This window comes from Drosophila albomicans, chromosome 3 (assembly GCF_009650485.2).
Source record: "Drosophila albomicans strain 15112-1751.03 chromosome 3, ASM965048v2, whole genome shotgun sequence".
NCBI lineage: Eukaryota > Metazoa > Arthropoda > Insecta > Diptera > Drosophilidae > Drosophila > Drosophila albomicans.
Window position 1 is genome coordinate 26,624,382 of NC_047629.2, and position 14,573 is coordinate 26,638,954.

Below are 14,573 nucleotides of genomic sequence, written 5' to 3' on the forward strand. Positions count from 1 at the left end.
GCACTCAGCCAGCACCTGACGCGTATTAAATCCACACCTGGCATCATCAGCATCCTTCAGCGCTGCGACCTCGCTTTGCATCCTCGTGGCGAGGAAAAAAAAAACGAAAATGGAGAAGCAGATAAAATGGAATAGAATTGCAGATTCATTTCACTCAGCGCTGCAAGATGAACAAGGATGCGAAGAGGGAGCAAAAGATGATGTCCTGCTAACCTTTTAGTCAGTTTATGTTTTCAGCGGCCACAAAATATCTTTGCCAAGAGCTGCGCATCTCCGGGGAAATTATGGAACCAATTCCATATATATATATAAAGAAGTATATATAGACTGCTATCGAATTAATGAACTATTACAGCTCGACCAATTAACAGCGAAGCACATTCATCGTGTCGAGGTCATTAAGCGAATTAAAATAGTATTTTTTTCCCTCAACCTCACTTGATTTCCATTAATCCTTTTTCCCTCGACAGCTTCCCTTGAAACAATAAATATAAAACAACAAACTGCCATTGTTTATCTGAAAACTTGATTTACATAAGTAGAAATATTATTGTAATTATTAATTTTTTATTATAATTAAATAACTACGCTGTGTTTGCAGTTGGAGAATCGACGATTCAACAGTAAAATAAATAAATAAATATGCATAAACAAGAGCTGAAAAAGTTTGCAGACACACACGCGTCGAATTAATTAGTAATCATTAAATTTCATAAATTTTCTGTAATTTATTAACCTAAATGCAGCAACTAATGGGTTATATAAGGCACAGCAGCTAAAAGTCCGTAATTGTCGAGTGCGAAACTATTTAATGTGAAAAAACATAAACTGAAATAATTTTCAAAATAAGTAAAGGTTATTCTTATAACTCAGGGTTTCCATATATAGATTTATATTTAGAGCTAAGATTGATTTTAAGAACCTTTTCCGTTTTACGATAAAATATATAGAATCGTTATTTTTTAAATTATCTCAAAACAGAAAAATAATTCCAAAATTATTCAAAACTCTAATGAAAGTGCTAATCAAGAGCTATAAGATTCATTTTTACTTAAACTAAAAAAAATATTTTGTTACATTTTATATTCACCTTATTTAATGTTGCAAGTAACATTTTGGCTAGGCAGTTTACCATATATATTAATGAAAAATTTTCATAAAACTGGTATTCTGAATTAATTTTATAAAACTTTTGAATAAAATTTGAGCGCCTTTGGCGGTTTAATTGAATGTTTTTGCAAATAAATTAAATTACTTTAATTATGACTATTCAAATGCTCAATAAAATATAATAATAATATAATGAAAAGTTACCCAAATTATTCATAGTTATGTTAAATAATTGTTCTTTTAATAAAACAAAAATATGAATTTGAGTCAGCTTTTGATTCTAAATTATGAGAAACACGATTTTCTGGAAAACGCAAACTAATTTTTAATAAACTAGAAAATTCCTAAAGGCTTTTAAGGAAATATATCAAAAATTGTTTAAAAAATATTTCAATAAAACAAAAATAAATACCATATTCAAAAATTACATTTAATAACTTGAGTCTACTGAATTTTTTAAATTATGACCACGAAAAAATGTCATAATTATTTATAAATTAAATTAGGTTTCTTAAGATGTTTTGAATAACACTCTTGAATTGTTATTATTACAAAACTTTGGAGAAGTGTTGAAAAAAAAATGTTTAGTAATTAAACAACATATTTTTCATAATAAATTATAGAAAATTTGTATACTATATAAATCTCTCCAGCCCTTTAAAATTAACATCCAAAATCAATTTAAAACATTTTGAAGGTGGTTTAAAGAAAACATTTAACGTATAAATACATACAAGTTATAATATAATTTATTATAAATAAACATGACATTCTAAAAATAGAATTTATAATTTTAGTCTGGTCGAATTACTTATGATAAATGAATATGCAATTGGTAAACTTTTAATTCGTACTTGAATAAGAACAGAATTTTTGTGCAGGACTTCTTTTGTTTCTTTTCGCAAAGATGAAAGATGTTGTTTTTTGTTTTTTTCGCTGAGTAAAAAAATAAGAAATTCGATTTGTCTCAAGATTTCTTTCTCGTCGCACTCGCTTTGCAATTGTCTCGCTCAGTCGCAGGCAGCAACCGCCCATTCATTTTCATCTCCCACCGCCCACCGCCCAGTGTTCATCTGATTGGCCTCCGGCAAACTACTTTATAAGCTTCGGCTTTTCTTTTGCTTTTCCTTGTTCCTTTTTGCTTTTGCTTTTCCTTTTCTTTCCTTTATTTTTTTGCTGTATTTTGTTCACGCTGCCTTGCGGCAAAGTTTGTCGCGTCACTTGGCCCGTCTGTCTCAGCAGCTGGGGCATCCTCTGCAGTTCCCCTTCCCCTCCATCACATTGAACACATCCCACATCCAGGATCACTCAGCGTGTCCTGTGAGCGCTGGCTCACAATAAACCACTTTACACAGCGACTACTAGTTTTATTTTTCTTCATTCTCCAAACGAAATTGAATTAAAATTTACATTTTTAATCATTTGTGTAGCATGCAACGCTGCTTTAATCTCCCTCTCGCTCTTTTCTCTATTTGCCATCTCTCTCTCTCTCTTTCTCTCTCTTGGTCTGACTGCCTTAGTGCAATTCATTTGCCAGTTGTCAGCTCATTCGCTTCGCATTCGCATTTAATTAGTGTGAAAAGCGCAAATTATTCGCCTCTTTTTTATATGGCGGCGCCTCTTGCAGGCTTTCAACTTGTCTCCATCTCCGCTAATTGGCTTAAAATTAATGGCAATTATTATATGTTCTTATGTAGGTATTATCATTATGCCTACATGCCACACACACACATACTCACACACACAATCTACTATCAACTGAACCACTTTCGACAAGTCTTTCATTTTCTGTCATCGCTGCATGATGAAATAAATCCACAATTTGCATTATTATCTATTTGCTCTTAGCACCTCTTTAGCATTTCATTCAGCTCTCATATCAGTTCGTGTTTAACTGTTGTCCAGCTTGCCACCGCGTCGCAGGTAAAACGCGCTCGCCGATTGACCAAGTGGAAAAAAAAGGTGAGTGAACTCAATATTTATTTTCCCTCATGCCCGGAGGTTACGATTGCATTTTCTGACTAAAGTGTTTGTATAAATTATATTGTATAATTAAAACTGTGTTAACATGTGTTTTCTTAATGTCAAATGTGCATTAATTTCATTCCGAAAATAATATACTTTTATATTAACTAGCATTAATTGTTTTTGCTTTACAAGTTACTAAATTGACATTGAGAATTCTTTGTCAAAAGAATCTGACAATTTTAGTGTATATCTACTTATTTTGTTGAATACTTTTAAAATGTTGTTTGAAGTCAACAGTGATGCAATTAAAAATGTTTTATATCAAGTGAGAAAGCTACAATCGAGTGTGCTCGACTTTGGGTTACCAGCTACCCATTTTCTATACAAAACAGTGCGGCATTGTGCATAAATTAATATACCAATTACCTTTATTTTATTTATTTTTAAAATGTACTAAATAATACTGAAATATACTAAAGTCTATTTTGGATATATAGTACTTTAATATACCAATTACCTTTATTTTATTTATTTGGAAATATACCAAAAATACTAAAATATACTGAAGGTTTTATTGAGTATATATTACTATAATATACCAAGTATAGCCTCCAGTATTTTTAGTATTTAAAGATTTCTTTTAAGAGCAAAACGTTTTAAAATCAAGATTTGTGATATTGATTAAAACCTTCTTGAAGCAAGATTTTAACCTTTAAATAAGATGTTTTTAATCTTGAAATGCAAATTTATTATTTAGCATTTCTTGTACCTAAAAATCTTATTTTAAGATTTACAAATACTTTTTAATCTAGATTTGTTCCTCTCTGTGAAAAAGTAACTAAATTTTCGTAACTTCGTAAGTACTACTAGTATATAATAAGTTAGAATATGAGTGTTATATACTTCATAGTATTAAGCAAGATAACTCTGTATTTCATTCAGTTAATAATAAAATCGTTGCTGTATCGATTGGAGTTTATAGTTGCAAAAAACATTGCAGCCTTCTATATACATAGTATAAATATTCGATTCTGTTTATTCGCCAATCGCAATATGGTTCCGAATGGCAGTCGAATGGAATTTGAAGCTGTTTGCTAAACCATTTATGTATTCATTGGGCAGTTTCACGCATTCACAGCAAACGTGGTGAATGTTGCAACGAAAATGCTCGTGCATATTCAGTTTACTCATCAGTTTATGCATCGTGCCCCTCGGCGTCCTTCAGGGCAGCCCTCGACGCTGCTGCTGCGATAGCAAAAATGCGCAGTCAACGCCCCGAAACTTGCAACATTTAATATTGATATGCGTTGCAATATTGTTTGCCATTCAACTCACACACACATAGGCACACACACACAGGCACATGAGAGAAGTTAGTTAATGCATTTAACTAATTTAATGGGCAGATTTTGGTGGAGGGCAACGCACCAAATTGCCAATCAATTGGGCGACCTTTTGTGGGCGGGAGGGTTAGAGGGGAGTGAGTGGGAGGTTAACCAGAGCAGGTCGAGAGTTGCCAAACTGCCTGACTGACAAATTGACGCAAGCTTAGTTGTTGCTGTTGCTGTGTCTCTCGTGAGCGCAAATTAAATGCAAATTCAATTAATTTGAAGCAAACAATTTGCTTAAATTAATTAATTGAATGTGAATCTAAAGTGCTTCCAATTTAACGCTGAAGAGGCGAGGCATGTGCGTGTGTGTGTGGGCGTGGCACTTAACGAAAATTATTGAGAGAGAGAGCGAGTGAGGAAGGGAGAGTGCGCTGCTTGGCTAACCGCAAACGCTGGCAACTCTGGCGTATGCGTAATTTGCATTGAGTTGCGTTGCGCTGCGTTTGGCTGCGTGCATTAAGTAAACTGTTCACTTGAAAATCAACTCTAAAATAAACAGCAGCCACCAAAATGCACACAAATGCAAATACACTGTATCCATGTGAGTGTGTGTGTGTGTGTAGCAGCCACAGCACAAATTTTTGGGCCGCTTTGAAAATGGCTCTTCAATGGTTAACCAACAATAAGGCAACAACTGCTGCTGCTGCTGCTGCTGCAATGGCTGACGGCCATTATAGTTACCCTACAACCGCAATCTGCCACCCACTCCCTCCCCCTCCTCCCACCCACTGCAACAAATTTTGTTTGCATTTTATATTTGCCAAGTTTTTATCGCTCGTTATTCACGTTCGTTTTGCCAGCGAACAGCAGCAGCAGCAAATTATGCGCTTGATTAATATGCGTTCAATGTGAAGTTAAGCTCTCCTCCTCCTTCTCCTCCTCCACCTTCTTCAACTGCTTTTCCATTGTTGTTTATTTTGATAGTTTAATGTGTATGTGAGTGTGTTTGTATTGGTGTGTGTGTGTGTGTGCATTGTTTATTTGCCTGCACTGTTGTTATTGTTGTTAGTCTTGTTGTTATTGGCAAAATGGCAAACTGCAAATTTGCACATCGCAAACCCAACGAATTGTAAATTATTGTAACTTTTATGAATTTACGCAAATTTAAACAGCACCAGCCCCCAAATACGAGGGCTGCTATTTAAGTTTCTGGCCTAGGTCACTTCTAGCCATATTATGACCAATTGGCTACTTCCCAAAGAGAGTTTGGACTTTTATCGATAAAAGCTCCATACAACTTTTTCATGTGCGACAACGTTTGATATCGATAAACGATTAATCAAAAACTTACCTCGGCAGAAAAATCGAATTAACTCATGAACACTTTCGAGCAATAATTTTTCACAACTTTCGACTTGGATTATTACGACAAGAGTGCACCGATGAACTTAAATCTTTGTAAGGCGATGATGTGCCATCCTATAGCCCTGTGAAAAACTGATTTAATGGATTCTATCGTGGCCGATGCTCGCTGGAAGACGAAGGTTGTGAAGGTCGTCCAAAAACAGACGTTGTGCCAGAAAACATTGATGCCGTGCGTGAATTGATAATGCTAGATCGTCATGTGACATATCGTGAGATAGAGGCATCCTTTGACATTTCTTCCACCAGAATACATTCGATATTGCATAAACACCTGGTCGTAAAAAAGGATTGTTCTCGTTGGATCCCGCACAATTTGACGATTGCTCAAAAAAAGGCTTGTGTGGATTGGTTCAAAGAAATTTTGAAAAAAATACATTCCCTGTGCTTCAAAAGACATTTATAAGATGGTCACAGGTGACGAATCATGGATCTATGGTTATGAGCCCAAAACAAAACAGCAATCGACCGTGTGGGTCTTTGAAGACGAGCCAAATCCAACGAACCTTGTTCGTGGAGGAAGCACTATTCAGCAAATGGTCGCCTGTTTCTTCGGTAAAACTGGTCATGTGGCGACTGTTTCGCTTGAGCAATGTAGGACGGTCAATTCTGAGTGGTACACCACAATTTGTTTGCCTGAAATCCTTGTAGAATTTCAAAAACCGAAAAAGAAAAGATGGATCATTCTGCACCATGACAACACGAACTCTCACACACCAGCTCAAACCCGCGCCTTTTTTTCCGGTCAAAACGTGGAATTTATAGGTCATCCGCCGTACAGCCCTAACTTGGCACCCAATGACTTCTTTTTATTCCCGTACATCAAGGAAAAAAGGCGTGGTCATCGATTTTCGATGTCAGAAAGTACTGTTAAAGTGTTCAAAAACCATGTTTTGGAGGTGCCTCAATCAGAGTGGAAAAAGTGCTTCGACAATTGGGTTGAGCGCATTCAAAAGTATATAAATCTTGCTGGAGAATACTGTGACAAACAATAAATCCATTTTTTTTGATAAATATTCGCATTTTCATTATTAGGCCAGAAACTTAAATAGCAGCCCTCGTAAAAACAAAAAGGGTTTCTTTTTTTTTGTGTGTGTTCAGTAGTTATGAGGAAATTGGAAAGTTGCTCGATATCTTTTTCGCCGATCGATTAATCATAGAGTAAAAGAAATAGAGCGAGAGCGAGACTTGTCACAAAAGTCAGGGCAACATTTTCACTTTCGCTCAGTGCAAAATGGGCTGGGGACAAACGCCGCTGTCTGTGATAATAAATTTTAAATCATTTGTCATTTGACGCATTTGGGTAACGAGCCAAAAAGTTGGCGGCACACAACTCGAAAGCAAGAGCGAGAGCGAGAGAGAAGACAATGGCCTGCCGATAAACATCATTTTGGTTGTGTTTTTTTTTACGGGGTCCGCTTTGGGGCACTGAAGGTGCCTCGTTTGCTTGGGTCAATCTATTGACAAATGTTTCTCGGGCTGCGCTTTAATTGCCACACAATCCCAAGCAACAACAACAACAACTGTGCCGCTGTTTTTCCAATGTTTTCCGACCTTAAAAAGCTCGCTGATTATATCGCCATCTTATTGAATATACGACTTAAAGAATAGTTGTAGGTATCTCTATCTGTACACAGCATTTACAATATACACACACACATATTGTTTTTGGGTAATTTTCATTTTGAGCTTTTTTCTACTTCTATTTTGTTCTGCTGATAAAATCGTTTAGTTGTGGCGACCCAAAAAAAAAGAAGAGAAAAATAACAACAACAAGCAAAAGGCAGCTACAAAAAAATGCGTTGAATGCAGCGTACACAGAGAAACTGAGAACCAGGCAGAGGAAACTGCAGAGTTCACTACAGTTGCTTGCTATTGCTCATATACCCTGCACTGTGACCTATAAGAGGGTATAATTGACTAGGGGAAACCAAGTGGGAGACATAGTTAAAGAATTAGTAAAGGAGTGAAGTACAGAATATGTTTAATTATCAATCTGATTGAAAAATTGTTTTAACTCTTACTATACTCTGCAAATGGCAATCTAATTGCCTTGAAGATCAATCTCGAGAGGAACAAGTGGCTCAATCAATAGAATCAAAATGAAATGTTCGACACTTTAGTGTTAATAATAAAGTTAGAATATGAACTCATCTCTGAACTGAAATCTTCCTTCTTAAGCTCAGAGATGAGTTCATATCCTAACTATTCTCTATAATAATAAATTCAATGTAGTATTTTGTAACTATAAAGTAACTGGTTTAATCCCTAGCAACAAAAATATACAATAATAATTAATATTATATTACGATTGCAATTCTTTTGAATTTATAGTGAGTAAAAAAACTCAAGATAACTGAGGCAAATTGCCTTTGAGTATTGCTAGCAAGAAACTCTCTTTATAGGTGGCTATTATTATGTGTCTAAAGTCCAGCTCGATAAAAATATAATGGATATCTCCATAACTTTTTCAAAAGAAGAGCAATCGACAGTTGAGTTACATAAAGACTGAAGTTGTTTACTTAATATCTGTAACTTTTCTGAATAATGGATATATACGACTTGATGGAGAAGAGAAGTGGGGAAAGAAAACTTCTTACAGATGGTTGTGAAAAACAACAATTATAAACTTTTGCAATACTCATTATATACAAAGAAAATGCATCCAACAAACCAAATTCACCGAAAGATATCCTATTCACAATAGTATATACATAAAGTACTATACTGGTTCATATTATAATTATTCGATTGTCAATATCCGTTTCCAAAAAAAAAAAAAAAACTAGTCAACATCGATTTAGTTTTAAATATATATAATGAACTTATATTTTCGTTATTCGCTGCGTATCTAACAACAGATAAAGAGAGTTACGATTAAGTGTGACCGTACATCTGAGAAAATTATATTTGCAACTAAATACGGTCACATATATTTGTTTTAAATTTTACTTTCAATAAAATGTAAGAATAAAATATTAATAGGTCGAGCAAGAGCTTTCTACTCAGCAAGTTCCTGTTACTTTGCTGGCCCGTTGTTGTTGGCATACATTTCATGATTGCCCATTGCTGCGCGATTGTTTTTACGATTTATTTTACTACTTATTGTACATTATTCTTATACCAGCTGATAGTGGAAGATGAAAAACAACAACAAAAACGAGGGAATACCATAAAAAAAATTGGTTGTTTGGCCTTTGCAGCTGCTATGAAGTAAGTTCCATTGACTCGATGCTCCGATACTCGTAAATACTTTTCCACTTGCAATGAAGTGAAAATTGATATTTACATAAGTCGGAATTGTGGCGGCGCCAAAGAGCTCAACGCAATGTTCTTAGTTTGAGTCATTTCGATAATGATATTGTTATCGCCCGTACAACATTAAATTTATGTTATTAATGCACACGAGAGCAGGAAGTGTGAGTTTGTTGCTTAGAAAATCATAAGATATACGTTAATACTAGAATTTTGCTTACCAAATAATTGCACAATATTTATGGGATACGAAAATGAGTATTTAGTCATTGAACTCACCTGCAAAAGAGAAATTAAAATAATAGATTATTAAATTTGTTATATTTTGTATTTAAATTAATTTTCATATATTTAAAATACATATTAAATAATATATAGTGGCAGCTTATTCACCGATGCTGATAAGTTTTCAAGTACTTCACATTCATTTCGAGATTTCATTCTTTGAAGTATCTGGAATGTTTGATGAATCATGTTTGGCATTGACATTCTGCAATGAATTTGTTTTTCTAGAATAAATTTAAAATTTACGAGATAAAGCTAAGCACAGAGCTAAATTCCTTCTCTACTATTTCCCAATATAATAATTCTTGTTGCTAATTTCTTTTGTTATTATCGCTTACAGAAAGAGATGAAATAATTATACAAAATATCCGTTTTATATACCAGTTCACATTATATCTAGTTTGCTAATTTCCGTTGACGTTATCGGTTGAAGATAGACACACATATTACATTTCATATTGTTGAAAAAATCTTTGAATTTTTGAAAGCGAATATTTAAAAATAATTTTAGTGTAGAAAGCAATTTATGACCCATCAAATTAAGCTTATGTGTAAATCGTCGTATATCATTTGATATTTAAAAAAACCCTTTTTAAGTTAAAAAGTTGTCTAAGTCTAAATCGTTTTTTTTTTATTTGATATTTTAAAAGAATCAGAATCAGCTTGTGAAAATTTGTTTGTTTACCTAAGCAACAGCGATATTTGATTCGATTTAACACTTAACACTTTGTAGTCAATAGAGTCAAGAGACTTTGGCTATTTACATTTAATGTCTGACTCACGCACAAATCTCAAAGGAAACTTGAGCTAAGTTTGGCAACTCAAGAGCCACACACATACACAGGCGACAAATATGGCCAAAAAGCCAAGCAGAGGGCAGCTGCATCTCCAGTTGGTCATAAAAACCGAAACCATCGAAACAATAATGGCTCATTACGCGAACCAATGAAGCTAAACCCGAAGACTGGCCATATCGCAGCAATAAAATCGACAACTCTGTAGTCGAGACTCTGCGCAAGCGCAGCTCCGCTCAGCGGGAAGATCGAATCGGATATGGTTGCGACGAAGGTAAACTGGCTAAATGGCATTTGCCAATTATATTTGGAGAGGGGGAATGAGGCAACGTAACTGCAATTATCAAGCGAGCCAAAAGCTTCACACTCGAATTGACCCTTGGCCAAAACTCACAACCCAAAACGAGTGTTTACAATAAGGCTCGAGCTATGCCAACCGGTCTGTCGCATTCAAGCCACTTCTAATGCTGCTAATTTCCCAAAGCTGAGATTCTAGCCATGCGATTGTCTCCGACTCCGACTCTGTACTGTGTATTGTGTGTGTGTTGGCGACCAGTTGGTCGAGTAGTTGGGTAATTGGTATATCAATTGTTGTGCTGCTTGCTCGCAAAATTTATGTCCATTTGGATATTTACCTTATATGTCGCTTGGCCATTTTTGCAACAAGAAAATTTGCAGCCGTGCAGACTTGGCTGTTGCAGTTGCAGTTGCAGTTGCAAACAACAAATTGAATTTGCAATGCAAATAAATTGTCAGGCAAACGCCCATTTGACTGAGATCTGCGCAAACAATGACAATTTATATATGGAGGCAGGAAATGGAGCTTGATCTACATTCGACGAGCGACTTTCTTGGACCACCTATACGACTAGAAGATTATGTGCTTTTTGAATAAACGATTCAAATCGCATCGAAGAGCAGCCAAGTGAATGATTCGAAATGACGCCTGCGAACAAAGAGCGCAGGCCATAAATGACGCCAGCCAACGAGGGCTATAACAATTTGTGAGGCACATAAAAAACAAAACAGTTACAGTCGAGTGTGCTCGACTATGAGATACCCGCTATTTCTTGTAAGTAAAAGCAAAACAGAGCGGTATTATTCTTAAAATATACCTAACTAATATACCACAAAAATACCAAAATATACCAAGAGCTCTATTTGGTATACTGATATAGTACTACATTCACAATATACTATAGAGTACAAAATATACCAGATTGTCGTTAAAACAGGCATATTGATAATAAATTATATCAAATTAATATACCACAAAAATACTGAACTATACTATACAAAGGCATTTATTAAATACATTATACAATTTTATCTTTATCTCGTATAGTCTCTGAGATTAAGGCGTTCATACAGATAGACGGACAGACAGCAAGCAGGATAGACGAACAGATAGACAGACAGACTATATTTGGTATATTATAGCATTACATTCAAAATTGCACATAGAATGCAAAAAATATACCAAATATTTACTCTTCCTGGGGTCGGAGACGTTTTCGTTTGCCCATTACATACATTTCCTTAAATGCCACAAAGTTATAATACCCTTCTATCTTCTATGAGTAACGGGTATAAAAACGAAACCCGCTCTACACTCAATTATACTATGGAAATGCATATTTAAAATAGAATTTATCATAAGTAGAATGCATCATAAAAAACAGAGCAGACAAAACTAGAACCACTTTGTCTTTGACCATTTACGAGCACACTCGACTAAAAATAAAATAAATACGAGAAATCATAAAACAACAGCCGACGCTGTAATCAGTGAGTGGCAAAAGAAATGTGGAAGGTTATCGTGCCACAAAGTTGTCGTCTATTGAAAGCCCCGTTTGAGGTTATCAATTTGATGGCAGGTCAAACTCAGAGACTGAGTCGCAGTCACTGTCTCTGTCTCAGTTGCAGTTGCAGTTTCAGTGGTTTCTTCTGTGCAATTGGAATACTTATGACTAAGCTGTGTGTGTGTGTGTGAGTGTACACCAAAGAGCCACCGCATTGACAACCGCAGAATCACAAGCAAAACAACAACCTCAGCCACCCCAGCAGCAATTGCCTCATGCATTCGAGTGTTTACTCATTTTCAGTTTTTCAAAATTCATTGCACGTTCTACAAATTTGAATATGAACGCAACATGTTGTTATTGCTGTTGTTGTCGGTGCTGTTGTTGTTGTTGTTGCTGCCACAATTGGACAGCAGACATGGCAAGCCAGCAGCTGCTGTTCGCTCGACTTCAGCAATGACTCAGTTCCGAGGCGTTGAAAGATTTAATCGTGCCGCGCAGGCCGTGCCCCTTAAGCTCTGTCTCTCACTCTCTGTGTGTTTGTGTTGCAAGTCCAGTTTTCTGCCTCTGCTCTGCTCTCTCAGTTCATTCAATTCATTTGCTTCGCTGCATTCCACATTGGAAAATTTCAGTTTTCTGAGCAAACAATATTTATAAACAATTCGATTGACGTAGATACATTCTGTTTATACAATTAAATTGAGATACTTTAACAATTGCGGCTGATTTTCCGGGAAATCCACATACGCACGCAGATCTCTGACTCACATTTCCTCCCACATCAAGTACTTTTTTTTTGCCAAATTGCCACCGCACTAACCGCATTAAGTTGCCTTGAGGTCGAGATTTGCGTTGACCTCATCAGCTTCAGTTTTCCCTCGTTTTCCCTCCCAGCGAACTAAAGGAACTGCCCGATCCCTAGACTGGCTTTCACTCCTTGTCAGGCAAGGAGCAAAAATGTGAAATATGAAAAGCTGAATAACAAAAGCAAGCAACATTAAGGAAGTCGAATAGGGAATGCACTTTACGAATATGTTTATTTCACTTAAACACTTAAAAAATACAACTTTTTGAAGATACAACTTTTTTGGGATGCATTTGGGAACATTATCTAGAATTGGTGTCAGTTTAATATATAATATTTTATTGAACTAGCTTAAGATTTAATACAATTATTTAATTACTAATGAAAATATCTTCTAGGTAAACATTAAGATACTTCTGCTTATTATAAGAGAGTAAGTAACTGAGAAATTTCTTCTTGGAGAGATGGTTTCTATATTTCTTATATAATATGGTCCCGAAAATTGTTCAACATGTAATAAATATATCATTTTATATCAGCCTGTAAATAATATATATATTTTTTTATACAGCTTAACATATAAGTTTCATTGAAATAGCGTAAAAAACAGACGACTTTTTCTTACTTCTTGCTTAAGATATATTTTCTAGCTCACTTAGAAATGAATGAATATGAATATGAATAGGTTAAATATAGCTGTTCAATTCTAAGATATTTGAGGACTTAAAAAATTCACCGAAGAAAATGTCTTTATCTTTATCTTTACATAATAGCATTTAATTTCAAAGAATTTCTTGAAACTATTAATCCACTTTTTAAAATTTTCAAAAAAGGAAATAATGCTTAATATTAATGACTAGTTGCACTTTTGTGCAGCAAGCAACAATGCTCCATTTGCTAGGGTATAATAATGAAAAGTGTTTTCAGCAGCATCCCAAGTGAAGTGAGTGAAAAGCGAAATGAAAATATTATGGCTGGCAAAAGAAAAGCTACAAGCTGAAGCAGCAAAAGATGCAGCAGCACCTGCAAACAGCAGCTTGGCAAGGTGACATTAAACTAGCACAAGACCAAGACGACTTCAGCTGCTGTTGGGTTTTCCCCTGGCTGCTTTGGCTTCTTTACCCTTTGCTGGCTTGGTTTCTTTACCCTTTGCCAGCCTTGGCTCCTCCTTCCTTTTGCTTGGCTTCCCCTCCTTCCTCTGGTTCCTTTGGCTTGGGCTTACTTGCTGGCGCTCAGAGAGTTGCAAGAAGCTGCAAAGCCAAGCTGGCAAATGTCAACACAAACAATGCCATAGACAACAAGAGAGTGAGAGAGGAACGCATCGTGTTAACCCTTTTGGCGCTTAGTTAACCCTACTGATGTGTCTCTGGGCAGCAGCAATTGCAGTTGCAGGTGGTCTCGATACCAGCAACCAGCAGCCATCAGCCAGCAGCAGCCACAAGCTGCCGCCGCCAACGGACAACGGCATCCCGTTGCTGTTCCTGTATCCCATATTCCGTATCCCGTATCCCGTATCCTGTGTCCTGTGTCCTGTCTACTTCTCTCCACTTTTGTTGTCGCTGTCGCCGCCACATGGAATTTTGCAATTTCTTTGGGATTTCGAAATTGCTTTTTTCTACTTTTGCTCGCTCGGTCGCGAGCATCGCGCCAACTTCGCTCTCCGTTCACTTCCAATCCAAACGTCGCCTCACCTAGCTAAAGTCCCTTCCCCCTTTTCCTTTGCATTGTTGGCCTGCGTTTCTTTTGAGGCCAGGGAAAGAAGAGAAAGGAAAAAAAAAATCGATCAAGAAAAATGACTTTT

General features: G+C 36.0%; 1 protein-coding gene across 1 annotated transcript in view; it reads left to right on the forward strand.

The window, feature by feature from the left end:
- The first annotated feature begins 2,970 nt into the window (after positions 1 to 2,970).
- Positions 2,971 to 14,573, forward strand: part of LOC117567874 (putative phosphatidate phosphatase) — an 80,107-nt gene continuing 68,504 nt past the window's right edge. Inside the window, exon 1 of the mRNA XM_034248142.2 lies at positions 2,971 to 3,072. The gene's annotated coding sequence lies outside the window, so the exon portion shown is untranslated. The remainder of the gene's footprint in view (positions 3,073 to 14,573) is intronic.